The following is a 13,996-nucleotide window of genomic DNA, read 5'->3' as shown; positions in this document are numbered from 1 at the left end:
GAGATTTTTCATATGTATACTTTATTTATGAGAGGCTGTGCTTTTCTAAAGAGGAAATTGTTATTTTCTGGTTTTGTTATCGAGTCATGCTCTCATTTTCAATCAAGATTGTATCACCAAAGGGCAGGTAGTTCATAAGATCGACGTTCGTTTCTTATGCACTATTATAAGAAGAAGGAAATGTTCTCTGGAGAAGACAAAAGACATTTAGCATGGTTGTTTAGACAGTCTTTTCATATACATTGCATGTTCTCAGGAGAGAGAAAATAAAAGAGATTAAAGTTGGATCTATCTTCAACTTTTTTTAGAAACACCCGTAACATTATTCATAATTGTAAACATTATTTCTTATACAATGCATGTCCTCTACAGAGAAAAAAAACAAAGCAGATTAAAATTTGAATCTAGCTTCAGCTCATCTTCCAACCAGTGCAACATGGGATTAGGCGTCTGTACCAAAGGAGATGGAATATTCATTAGCATGCCTATAAGTGCAGTAAGAGCCTGAGTCTCAAACCAATATGCGCCCCATCAATTTCAAAGTCACATGAAAAATACAAAGAAGGTTGGCAGATTTAAAGGTGACAAGTAAGGGCAACTCTAGCCGATCCTCTAACCAACCTCGGCACGGCCAGTAAAAGTTTCACACGCACCCTTCTCCCGCCCGCGCGGCTAGAATGGATTGCCACAACCCATCTGACACCCCGCCGGCCACCATCGCTGGTATGTCGCTGCCTTAAATGACCCCCCGCACTGCCAACCGTACCAAAAATAAGGTTGGGGATGAAAAATCTTCTCCGGTCCACACACTGACATCTAAGACCGGTACTGAAGGAAATATGCCCTAGAGGCAATAATAAAGTTATTATTTATTTCCTCATATCATGATAAATGTTTATTATTCATGCTAGAATTGTATTAACCGGAAACATAAGACATGTGTGAATACATAGACAAACATAGTGTCACTAGTATGCCTCTACTTGACTAGCTCGTTAATCGAAGATGGTTGAGTTTCCTAGCCATGGACATGAGTTGTCATTTGATTAACGGGATCACATCATCAGGAGAATGATGTGATTGACTTGACCCATTTCGTTAGCTTAGCACTTGATCGTTTAGTATGTTGCTATTGCTTTCTTCATGACTTATACATGTTCCTATGACTATGAGATTATGCAACTCCCGTTTACCGGAGGAACACTTTGTGTGCTACCAAACGTCACAACGTAACTGGGTGATTATAAAGGTGCTCTACAGGTGTCTCCAAAGGTACTTGTTGAGTTGGCGTATTTCGAGATTAGGATTTGTCACTCCGATTGTCGGAGAGGTATCTCTGGGCCCTCTCGGTAATGCACATCACTATAAGCCTTGCAAGCAATGTGACTAATGAGTTAGTTGCGGCATGATGCATTACGGAACGAGTAAAGAGACTTGCCGGTTGAACTAGGTATTGAGATACCGACGATCGAATCTCGGGCAAGTAACATACCGATGACAAAGGGAACAACGTATGTTGTTATGCGGTTTGACCGATAAAGATCTTCGTAGAATATGTGGGAGCCAATATGAGCATCCAGGTTCCGCTATTGGTTATTGACCGGAGACGTGTCTCGGTCATGTCTACATAGTTCTCGAACCCGTAGGGTCCGCACGCTTAAAGTTTGGTGACGATCGGTATTATGAGTTTTTGTGTTTTGATGTACCGAAGGTAGTTCGGAGTCCCGGATATGATCACGGACATGACGAGGAGTCTTGACATGGTCGAGACGTAAAGATCAATATGTTGGATGACTATGTTCGGACACTGGAAGTGTTTCGGGAGGTTTCGGACATTTACCGGAGTGCCGGGGGTTACCGAAACCCCCCGGGGAGTTAATTGGGCCTCATGGGCCTTAGTGGGAGAAGAGGAGGGGCGGCCAGGGCAGCCGCGCGCCCCCTCCCCCTCTAGTCCGATTTGGACAAGGAGGGGGGGCGGCGCCCCCCTTTTTCCTTCTCCTCCTCTCTCCCTTCCTTCCCTTCTCCTACTCCAACAAGGAAAGGAGGAGTCCTACTCCCGGTGGGAGTAGGACTCCCCCCTTGGCGCGCCCTCCTTGGCCGGCCGCCTCTCCCCCTTGCTCCTTTATATACGGGGGCAGGGGGCACCTCTACACACACAAGTTGATCTGTTGATCTTTCCCAGCCGTGTGCGGTGCCCCCTCCACCATATTCCACCTCGGTCATATCGTAGCGGTGCTTAGGCGAAGCCCTGCGTCGGTAGCAACATCATCACCGTCATCACGCTGTCGTGCTGACGGAACTCTCCCGTGAAGCTCTGCTGGATCGGAGTCCGCGGGACGTCATCGAGCTGAACGTGTGCTGAACTCGGAGGTGCCGTACGTTCGGTACTTGGATCGGTCGGATCATGAAGACGTACGACTACATCAACCGCGTTGTGCTAACGCTTCCGCTTTCGGTCTACGAGGGTACGTGGACAACACTCTCCCCTCTCGTTGCTATGCATCACCATGATCTTGCCTGTGCGTAGGAAATTTTTTGAAATTACTACGTTCCGCAACAGTGGCATCCGAGCCTGGTTTTATGCGTAGATGTTATATGCACGAGTAGAACACAAGTGAGTTGTGGGCGATACAAGTCATACTGCTTACCAGCATGTCATACTTGGTTCGGCGGTATTGTTGGATGAAGCGGCCCGGACCGACATTACGCGTACGCTTACGCGAGACTAGTTCTACCGACGTGCTTTGCACATAGGTGGCTGGCAGGTGTCAGTTTCTCCAACTTTAGTTGAACCGAGTGTGGCTACGCCCGGTCCTTCAGAAGGTTAAAACAGCACTAACTTGACGAACTATCGTTGTGGTTTTTGATGCATTGGTAAGAACGGTTCTTCCTCGGCCCGTAGCAGCCACGTAAAACTTGCAACAACAAAGTAGAGGACGTCTAACTTGTTTTTGCAGGGCATGTTATGATGTGGTATGGTCAAGGCATGATGCTATATTTTATTGTATGAGATGATCATGTCTTGTAACCGAGTTATCGGCAACTGGCAGGAGCCATATGGTTGTCGCTTTATTGTATGCAATGAAATCGCCCTGTAATTGCTTTACTTTATCACTAAGCGGTAGCGATGGTCATAGAAGCAATAGTTGGCGAGACGACAACGATGCTACGATGGAGATCAAGGTGTCGCGCCGGTGACTGATACGTCTCCAACGTATCTATAATTTTTATTGCTCCATGCTATATTATCTACTGTTTTGGACAATATTGGGCTTTATTATCCACTTTTATATTATTTTTGGGACTAACCAATTAACCGGAGGCCCAGCCCAGAATTGTTGTTTTTTTTGCCTATTTCAGAGTTTCGCAAAAAAAGAATATCAAACGGAGTCCAAACGGAATGAAACCTTCGGGAGCGTGATTTTTGGAACGAACATAATCCAGGAGACATGGACCCTACGTAAGAGAAGCTTCTAGGAGGCCACGAGGTAGGGGGGGCGCGCCCTCCACCCTCGTGGGCCCCACGTTGCTCCACCGACGTACTTCTTCCTCCTATATATACCTACGTACCCCCAAACGATCAGATACGGAGCACAAAACCTAATTCCACCGCCGCAACCTTCTGTACCCACGAGATACCATCTTGGGGCCTGTTCCGGAGCTCCGCTGGAGGGGGCATCCATCACGGAGGGCTTCTACATCAACACCATAGCCTCTCCGATGAAATGTGAGTAGTTTACTTCAGACCTTCGGGTCCATAGTTAGTAGCTAGATGGCTTCTTCTCTCTTTTTGGATCTCAATACAATGTTCTCCCCCTCTCTCATGGAGATCTATTCGATGTAATCTTCTTTTTGCGGTGTGTTTGTTGAGACCGATGAATTGTGGGTTTATGATCAAGATTATCTATGAACAATATTTGAATCTCCTCTGAATTCTTTTATGTATGATTGGTTATCTTTGCAAGTCTCTTTGAATTATCAGTTTGGTTTGGCCTACTAGATTGATCTTTCTTGCAATGGGAGAAGTGCTTAGCTTTGGGTTCAATCTTGCGGTGTCCTTTCCAAGTGACAATAGAGAAGTTGGAATACAGTAGGTTTAACACCAATATAAATAAAGAATGAGTTCATTACAGTACCTTGAAGTGGTCTTTTGTTTTCTTTCGCTAACGGAGCTCACGAGATTTCTGTTGAGTTTTGTGTTGTGAAGTTTTCAAGTTTTGGGTGAAAGATTTTGATGGATTATGGAACAAGGAGTGGCAAGAGCCTAAGCTTGGGGATGCCCATGGCACCCCAAGATAATCTAAGGACACCAAAAAGCCAAAGCTTGGGGATGTCCCGGAAGGCATCCCCGCTTTCGTCTACTTCCATCAGTAACTTTACTTGGAGCTATATTTTTATTCACCACATGATATGTGTTTTGCTTGGAGCATCTTGTATGATTTGAGTCTTTGCTTTTTAGTTACCACAATCATCCTTGCTGTACACACCTTTTGAGAGAGCCATACATGATTTGGAAATTATTAGAATACTCTATGTGCTTCACTTATATCTTTTGAGTTATATAGTTTTGCTCTAGTACTTCACTTATATCTTTTAGAGCATAGTGGTGGATCTGTTTTATAGACACTATTGATCTCTCATGCTTCACTTAGATTATTTTGAGAGTCTTAAATAGCATGGTAATTTGCTTAAATAATCCTAATATGCTAGGTATTCAAGATTAGTAAAAACTTTCTTATGAGTGTGTTGAATACTAAGAGAAGTTTGATGCTTGATGATTGTTTTGAGATATGGAGGTAATAATATCAAAGTCGTGCTAGTTGAGTAGTTGTGAATTTGAGAAATGCTTGTGTTGAAGTTTGCAAGTCCCGTAGCATGCACGTATGGTAAACTTTATGTAACAAATTTGAAACATGAGGTGTTCTTTGATTGTCCTCCTTATGAGTGGCGGTCGGGGACGAGCGATGGTCTTTTCCTACCAATCTATCCCCCTAGGAGCATGCGCGTAATGCTTGGTTTTTGATGACTTGTAGATTTTTGCAATAAGTATGTGAGTTCTTTATGACTAATGTTGAGTCCATGGATTATACGCACTCTCACCCATCCATCATTGCTAGCCTCTTGGGTACCGTGCATTGCACTTTCTCACATTGAGAGTTGGTGCAAACTTCGCCGGTGCATCCAAACCCCGTGATATGATACGCTCTTTCACACATAAACCTCCTTATATCTTCCTCAAAACAGCCACCATACCTACCTATTATGGCATTTCCATATCCATTCCGAGATATATTGCCATGCAACTTTCCACCATTCCGTTTATCATGACACATTCATCATTGTCATATTGCTTAGCATGATCATGTAGTTGACATAGTATTTGTGGCAAAGCCACCATTCATAATTCTTTCATACATGTTACTCTTGGTTCATTGCATATACCGGTACACCGCCGGAGGCATTCATATAGAGTCATACTTTGTTCTAGTATCGAGTTGTAATCATTGAGTTGTAAATAAATAGAAGTGTGATGATCATCATTTTCTAGAGCGTTGTCCCAAGTGAGGAATAAAAAAAGAGAGAGAAAGGCCATAAAAAAAGAGAAGGCCCAAAAAAATGAGAGAGAAAGAGAGAAGGGACAATGCTACTATCCTTTGCCACACTTGTGCTTCAAAGTAGCACCATAATCTTCATGATAGAGAGTCTCTTGTTTTGTCACTTTCATATACTAGTGGGAATTTTTCATTATAGAACTTGGCTTGTATATTCCAACAATGGGCCTCCTCAAGTTCCCTAGGTCTTCGTGAGCAAGCAAGTTGGATGCACACCCACTTAGTTTCTTTTGTTGAGCATTTATACATTTATAGCTCTAGTGCATCCGTTGCATGGCAATCCCTACTCCTTGCATTAACATCAATCGATGGGCATCTCCATAGCTCATTAATTAGCCTCGTTGATGTGAGACTTTCTCCTTTTTTGTCTTCTCTGCATAACCCCCATCATTATATTCTATTCCACCCATAGTGCTATGTCCATGGCTCGCGCTCATATATTGCGTGAAAGTTTATAGGTTTGAGATTACTAAAGTATGAAACAATTGCTTGGCTTGTCATCGGGGTTGTGCATGATGAGAGCATTCTTGTGTGACGAAAATGGAGCATGACTAAACTATATGATTTTGTAGGGATGAACTTTCTTTGGCCATGTTATTTTGAGAGGACATAATTCCTAGTTAGTATGCTTGAAGTATTATTATGTCAATATGAACTTTTATCTTCAATCTTTCGGATCTGAATATTCATACCACAATTAAGAAGAATTACATTGAAATTATGCCAAGTAGCACTCCACATCAAAAATTATCTTTTTTATCATTTACCTACTCGAGGACGAGCAGTAATTAAGCTTGGGGATGCTTGATACGTCTCCAATGTATCTATAATTTTTGATTGCTCCATGCTATATTATCTACATTTTTGGACAATATTGGGCTTTATTATCCACTTTTATATTATTTTTTGGGACTAACCTATTAACCGGAGGCCCAGCCTAGAATTGCTGTTTTTTTGCCTATTTCAGAGTTTCGCAGAAAAAGAATATCAAACGGAGTCCAAACGGAATGAAACCTTCGGGAGCGTGATTTTTGGAACGAACATGATCCAGGAGACTTGGACCCTACGTAAGAGAAGCTTCCAGGAGGCCACGAGGTAGGGGGCACGCCATCCACCCTCGTGGGCCCCACGTTGCTCCACCGACGTACTTCTTCCTCCTATATATACCTACGTACCCCCAAACAATCAGATACGGAGCCAAAAACCTAATTCCACTGCCGCAACCTTCTGTTCCCATGAGATCCCATCTTGGGGCCTGTTCCGGAGCTCCGCCGGAGGGGGCATCCATCACGAAGGGCTTCTACATCAACACCATAGCCTCTCCGATAAAGTGTGAGTAGTTTACTTCATACCTTCGGGTCCATAGTTAGTAGCTAGATGGCTTCTTCTCTCTTTTTGGATCTCAATACAATGTTCTCCCCCTCTCTCGTGGAGATCTATTCGATGTAATCTTCTTTTTGCGGTGTGTTTGTTGAGACCAATGAATTGTGGGTTTATGATCAAGATTATCTATGAACAATATTTGAATCTTCTCTAAATTCTTTTATGTATGATTGGTTATCTTTGCAAGTCTTTTCGAATTATCAGTTTGGTTTGGCCTACTAGATTGATCTTTCTTGCAATGGGAGAAGTGCTTAGTTTTGGGTTCAATCTTGCGGTGTCCTTTCCCAGTGACAGTAGGGGCAGCAAGGCACGTATTGTATTGTTGCCATCGAGGATAACAAGATGGGTTTTTATCATATTGCATGAATTTATCCCTCTACATCATGTCATCTTGCTTAAGGCGTTACTCTGTTTTCATGAACTTAATACTCTAGATGCATGCTGGATAGCGGTCGATGAGTGGAGTAATAGTAGTAGATGCAGGCAGGAGTCGGTCTACTTGTCTCGGACGTGATGCCTATATAGATGGTCATAACTATGCTCAATTCTGTCAATTGCTCAACAGTAATTCGTTCACCCACCGTAAAATACTTATGCTCTTGAGAGAAGCCACTAGTGAAACCTATGGCCCCCAAGTCTATCTTCATCATATTAATCTTCCAACACTTTGTTATTTCCTTTGCTTTTTACTTTGCTTTTATTTTACTTTGCATCTTTATCACAAAAATACCAAAAATATTATCCTATCATATCTATCAGATCTCACTCTCGTAAGTGACCGTGAAGGGATTGACAACCCCTTATCGCGTTGGTTGCGAGGAGTTATTTGTTTTGTGTAGGTGCGAGGGACTCGCGCATAGCCTCCTACTGGATTGATACCTTGGTTCTCAAAAACTGAGGGAAATACTTACGCTACTTTGCTGCATCACCCTTTCCTCTTCAAGGGAAAACCAACGCAGTGCTCAAGAGGTAGCAGTGACGATGGTGATCATGACGGTGCTTCGAAGATGGAGATCACAAGCACAAGATGATGATGGCCATATCATATCACTTATATTGATTGCATGTGATGTTTATCCTTTATGCATCTTATTTTGCTTTGATTGACGGTAGCATTATAAGATGATCTCTCATTAAATTTCAAGATAAGAGTGTTCTCCCTGAGTATGCACCGTTGCCAAAGTTCGTCGTGCCGAGGCACCACGTGATGATCGGGTGTGATAAGTTCTACGTTCATCTACAATGGGTGCAAGCCAGTTTTGCACACGCGGAATACTCGGGTTAAACTTGACGATCCTAGCATATGCAGATATGGCCTCGGAACACTGAGACCGAAAGGTCGAGCGTGAATCATACAGTAGATATGATCAACATAGTGATGTTCACCATTGAAAACTTCTCCATCTCACGTGATGATCGGACATGGTTTAGTTGATTTGGATCACGTGATCACTTACATGATTAGAGGGATGCCTATCTAAGTGGGAGTTCTTAAGTAATATGATTAATTGAACTTAAATTTATCATGAACTTAGTACCTGATAGTATTTTGCTTGTCTATGTTGTTGTAGATAGATGGCCCGTGTTGTTGTTCCATTGAACTTTAATGCGTTCCTTGAGAAAGCAAAGTTGAAAGATGATGGTAGCAATTACACGGACTGGGTCCGTAACTTGAGGATTATCCTCATTGCTGCATAGAAGAATTACGTCCTGGAAGCAGCGCTGGGTGCCAGGCCTGCTGCAGATGCAACTGACGACGTTAAGAACGTCTGGCAGAGCAAAGCTGATGACTACTCGATAGTTCAGTGTGCCATGCTTTACGGCTTAGAACCGGGACTTCAACGACGTTTTGAACGTCATGGAGCATATGAGATGTTCCAGGAGTTGAAGTTAATATTTCAAGCAAATGCCCGGATTGAGAGATATGAAATCTCCAATAAGTTCTACAGCTACAAGATGGAGGAGAATAGTTCTGTCAGTGAACATATACGCAAAATGTCTGGGTATAACAATCACTTGATTCAACTGGGAGTTAATCTTCCGGATGATAGTGTCATTCACAGAATTCTTCAATCACTCCCACCAAGCTACAAGAGCTTCAAGAAGAAGGGCAAACAAGTTGCTGCTCAAGAGAAGAAACCCAAGTCTGGACCTAAGCCTGAGACTGAGTGCTTCTACTGCAAGCAGACTGGTCACTGGAAGCGGAACCGCCCCAAGTATTTGGCGGATAAGAAGGATGGCAATGTGAACAAAGGTATATGTGATATATATACATGTTATTAATGTGCACCTTAGTAGAGCTCGCAGTAGCACCTGGGTATTTGATACTGGTTCTGTTGCTAATATTTGCAACTCGAACCAGGAACTACGAATTAAGCGAAGACTGGCTAAGGACGAGGTGACGATGCGCGTGGGAAATGGTTCCAAAGTCGATGTGATCGCCGTCGACACGCTACCTCTACATCTACCTTCGGGATTAGTTTTAGACCTAAATAATTGTTATTTGGTGCCAGTGTTGAGCATGAACATTATATCTGGATCTTGTTTAATGTGAGACGATTATTCATTTAAATCTGAGAATAATGGTTGTTCTATTTATATGAGTAATATCTTTTATGGTCATGCACCCTTGAAGAGTGGTCTATTTTTGTTGAATCTCGATAGTAGTGATACACATATTCATAATGTTGAAGACAAAAGATGCAGAGTTGATAATGATAGTGCAACTTATTTGTGGCACTGCCGTTTGGGTCACATTGGTGTAAAGCGCATGAAGAAACTCCATACTGATGGACTATTGGAATCACTTGGTACTTGCGAACCATGCCTTATGGGCAAGATGACTAAAACGCCGTTCTCCGGAACAATGGAGCGAGCAACAGATTTGTTGGAGATCATACATACTGATGTATGTGGTCTGACGAATATTGAGGCTCGCGGCGGGAATCGTTATTTTCTCACCTTCACAGATGATTTGAGCAGATATGGGTATATCTACTTAATGAAACATAAGTCTGAAACATTTGAATAGTTCAAAAAAATTCAGAGTGAAGTGGAAAATCATCGTAACAAGAAAATAAAGTTTCTACGATCTGATCGTGGAGGAGAATATTTGAGTTACGAGTTTGGTCTACATTTGAAATAATGCGGAATAGTTTCGCAACTCACGCCACCTGGAACACCACAGCGTAATGGTGTGTCCGAACGTCGTACTCATACTTTACTAGATGTGGTGCGATCTATGATGTCTCTTACTGATTTACCGCTATCGTTTTGGGGTTATGCTTTAGAGACGGCTGCATTCACGTTAAATAGGGCACCGTCGAAACCGTTGAGACGACGCCTTATGAACTGTGGTTTGGCAAGAAACCAAAGTTGTCGTTGCTTATCTAAAAAAGCTTCAACCTGGTAAGGTCGAACCCAAATCGGAGAAATGTGTCTTCATAGGATACCCAAAGGAAACTGCTGGGTACACCTTCTATCACAGATCCGAAGGCAAGACGTTCATTGCTAAGAACGGATCCTTTCTAGAGAAGGAGTTTTTCTCGAAAGAAGTGAGTGGGAGGAAAGTAGAACTTGATGAGGTAACTGCACCTGCTCCCTTATTGGAAAGTAGTTCATCACAGAAATATGTTTCTGTGACTCCTACACCAATTAGTGAGGAAGCTAATGATGATGATCATATAACTTCAGATCAAGTTACTACTGAACCTCGTAGGTCAACCAGTGTAAGATCCGCACCAGAGTGGTACAGTAATCCTATTCTGGAGGTCATGTTACTTGACCAAGGCGAACCTACGAACTATGAAGAAGCGATGGTGAGCCCAGATTCCGCAAATGGCTTGAGGCCATGAAATCTGAGATGGGATCCATGTATGAGAACAAAGTGTTGACTTTGGTTGACTTGCCCGATGATCGGCAAGCCATAGAGAATAAATGGATCTTCAAGAAGAAGACTGACACTGACGGTAATGTTACTGTCTACAAAGCTCGACTTGTTGCAAAAGGTTTTTGACAAGTTCAAGGAGTTGACTATGATGAGACTTTCTCACCCGTAGCGATGCTTAAGTCTGTCCGAATCATGTTAGCAATTGCCGCATTTTATGATTATGAAATTTGGCAAATGGATGTCAAAACTGCATTCCTGAATGGATTTCTGGAAGAAGAGTTGTATATGATGCAACCGAAAGGTTTTGTCAATCCAAAGGGAGCTAACTAAGTGTGCAAGCTCCAGCGATCCATTTATGGACTGGTGCAAGCCTCTCGGAGTTGGAATAAACGTTTTGATAGTGTGATCAAAGCATATGGTTTTGTACAGACTTTTGGAGAAGCCTGTATTTACAAGAAAGTGAGTGGGAGCTCTGTAGCATTTCTAATATTATATGTGGATGACATATTACTGATTGGAAATTATATAGAATTTCTGGATAGCATAAAAGGATACTTGAATAAAAGTTTTTCAATGAAAGACCTCGATGAAGCTGCTTACATATTGGGCATCAAGATCTATAGAGATAGATCAAGACGCTTGATAGGACTTTCACAAAGCACATACCTTGACAAAGTTTTGAAAAGGTTCAAAATGGATCAAGCAAAGAAAGGGTTCTTGCCTGTGTTACAAGGTGTGAAGTTGAGTCAGACTCAATGCCCGACCACTGCAGAAGATAGAGAGAAAATGAAAGATGTTCCCTATGCTTCAGCCATAGGCTTTATCATGTATGCAATACTATGTACCAGACCTGATGTGTGCCTTGCTATTAGCTTAGCAGGGAGGTACCAAAGTAATCCAGGAGTGGATCACTGGACAGCGGTCAAGAACATCCTGAAATACCTGAAAAGGACTAAGGATATGTTTCTCATTTATGGAGGTGACAAAGATCTAGTCGTAAATGGTTACGTCGATGCAAGCTTTGACACTGATCCGGATGATTCTAAATCGCAAACCGGATACGTGTTTACATTGAACGATGGAGCTGTCAGTTGGTGCAGTTCTAAACAAAGTGTCGTGGCGGGATCTATGTGTGAAGCGGAGTACATAGCTGCTTCGGAAGCAGCAAATGAAGGAGTCTGGATGAAGGAGTTCATATCCGACCTAGGTGTCATACCTAGTGCATCGGGTCCAATGAAAATCGTTTGTGACAATACTGGTGCAATTGCCTTGGCAAAGGAATCCAGATTTCACAAGAGAACCAAGCACATCAACAGACGCTTCAATTCCATCCGGGACCAAGTCCAGGTGGGAGACATAGAGATTTGCAAGATACATACGGATCTGAATGTTGCAGACCCGTTGACTAAGCCTCTTCCATGAGCAAAACATGATCAACACCAAAACTCCATGGGTGTTAGAATCATTATTGTGTAATCTAGATTATCGACTCTAGTGCAAGTGGGAGACTGAAGGAAATATGCCCTAGAGGCAATAATAAAGTTATTATTTATTTCCTCATATCATGATAAATGTTTATTATTCATGCTAGAATTGTATTAACCGGAAACATAATACATGTGTGAATACATAGACAAACATAGTGTCACTAGTATGCCTCTACTTGACTAGCTCGTTAATCGAAGATGGTTGAGTTTCCTAGCCATGGACATGAGTTGTCATTTGATTAACGGGATCACATCATTAGGAGAATGATGTGATTGACTTGACCCATTCCGTTAGCTTAGCACTTGATCGTTTAGTATGTTGCTATTGCTTTCTTCATGACTTATACATGTTCCTATGACTATGAGATTATGCAACTCCCGTTTACCAGAGGAACACTTTGTGTGCTACCAAACGTCACAACGTAACTGAGTGATTATAAAGGTGCTCTACAGGTGTCTCCGAAGGTACTTATTAAGTTGGCGTATTTCGAGATTAGGATTTGTCACTCCGATTGTCGGAGAGGTATCTCTGGGCCCTCTCGGTAATGCACATCACTATAAACCTTGCAAGCAATGTGACTAATGAGTTAGTTGCGGGATGATGCATTACGGAACGAGTAAAGAGACTTGCCGGTAACGAGATTGAACTAGGTATTGAGATACCGACGATCAAATCTCGGGCAAGTAACATACCGATGACAAAGGGAACAACGTATGTTGTTATGCGATTTGACCGATAAAGATCTTTGTAGAATATGTGGGAGCCAATATGAGCATCCAGGTTCCGCTATTGGTTATTGACCGGAGACGTGTCTCGGTCATGTCTACATAGTTCTCGAACCCGTAGGGTCCGCACGCTTAAAGTTTGGTGACGATCGGTATTATGAGTTTTTGTGTTTTGATGTACCGAAGGTAGTTCGGAGTCCCGTATATGATCACGGACATGACGAGGAGTCTCGACATGGTCGAGACGTAAAGATCGATATACTGGATGACTATGTTCGGACACTGGAAGGGTTTCGGGAGGTTTCGGACATTTACCGGAGTGCCGGGGGTTACCGGAACCCCCCGGGGAGTTAATTGGGCCTCATGGGCCTTAGTGGGAGAAGAGGAGGGGCGGCCAGGGCAGCCGCGCGCCCCTCCCCCTCTAGTCCGAATTGGACATGGAGGGGGTGGCGCCCCCCTTTTTCCTTCTCCTCCTCTCTCCCTTCCTTCCCTTCTCCTACTCCAACAAGGAAAGGAGGAGTCCTACTCCCGGTGGGAGTAGGACTCCCCCCTTGGCGCGCCCTCCTTGGCCGGCCGCCTCTGCCCCCTTGCTCCTTTATATACGGGGGCAGGAGGGCACCTCTATACACACAAGTTGATCTGTTGATCTTTCCCAGCCGTGTGCGGTGCTCCCCCCACCATATTCCACCTCGGTCATATCGTAGCTGTGCTTAGGCGAAACCCTGCATCGGTAGCAAAATCATCACCGTCATCACGCCGTCGTGCTGACGGAACTCTCCCGTGAAGCTCTGCTGGATCGGAGTCCGCGGGACGTCATCGAGCTGAACGTGTGCTGAACTCGGAGGTGCCGTACGTTCGGTATTTGGATCGGTCAGATCGTGAAGACGTACGACTACATC

The sequence above is a fragment of the Triticum aestivum genome, chromosome 3D (assembly GCF_018294505.1).
Source record: "Triticum aestivum cultivar Chinese Spring chromosome 3D, IWGSC CS RefSeq v2.1, whole genome shotgun sequence".
In the NCBI taxonomy this organism is placed as follows: domain Eukaryota; kingdom Viridiplantae; phylum Streptophyta; class Magnoliopsida; order Poales; family Poaceae; genus Triticum; species Triticum aestivum.
This window is presented reverse-complemented; position numbering follows the sequence as displayed.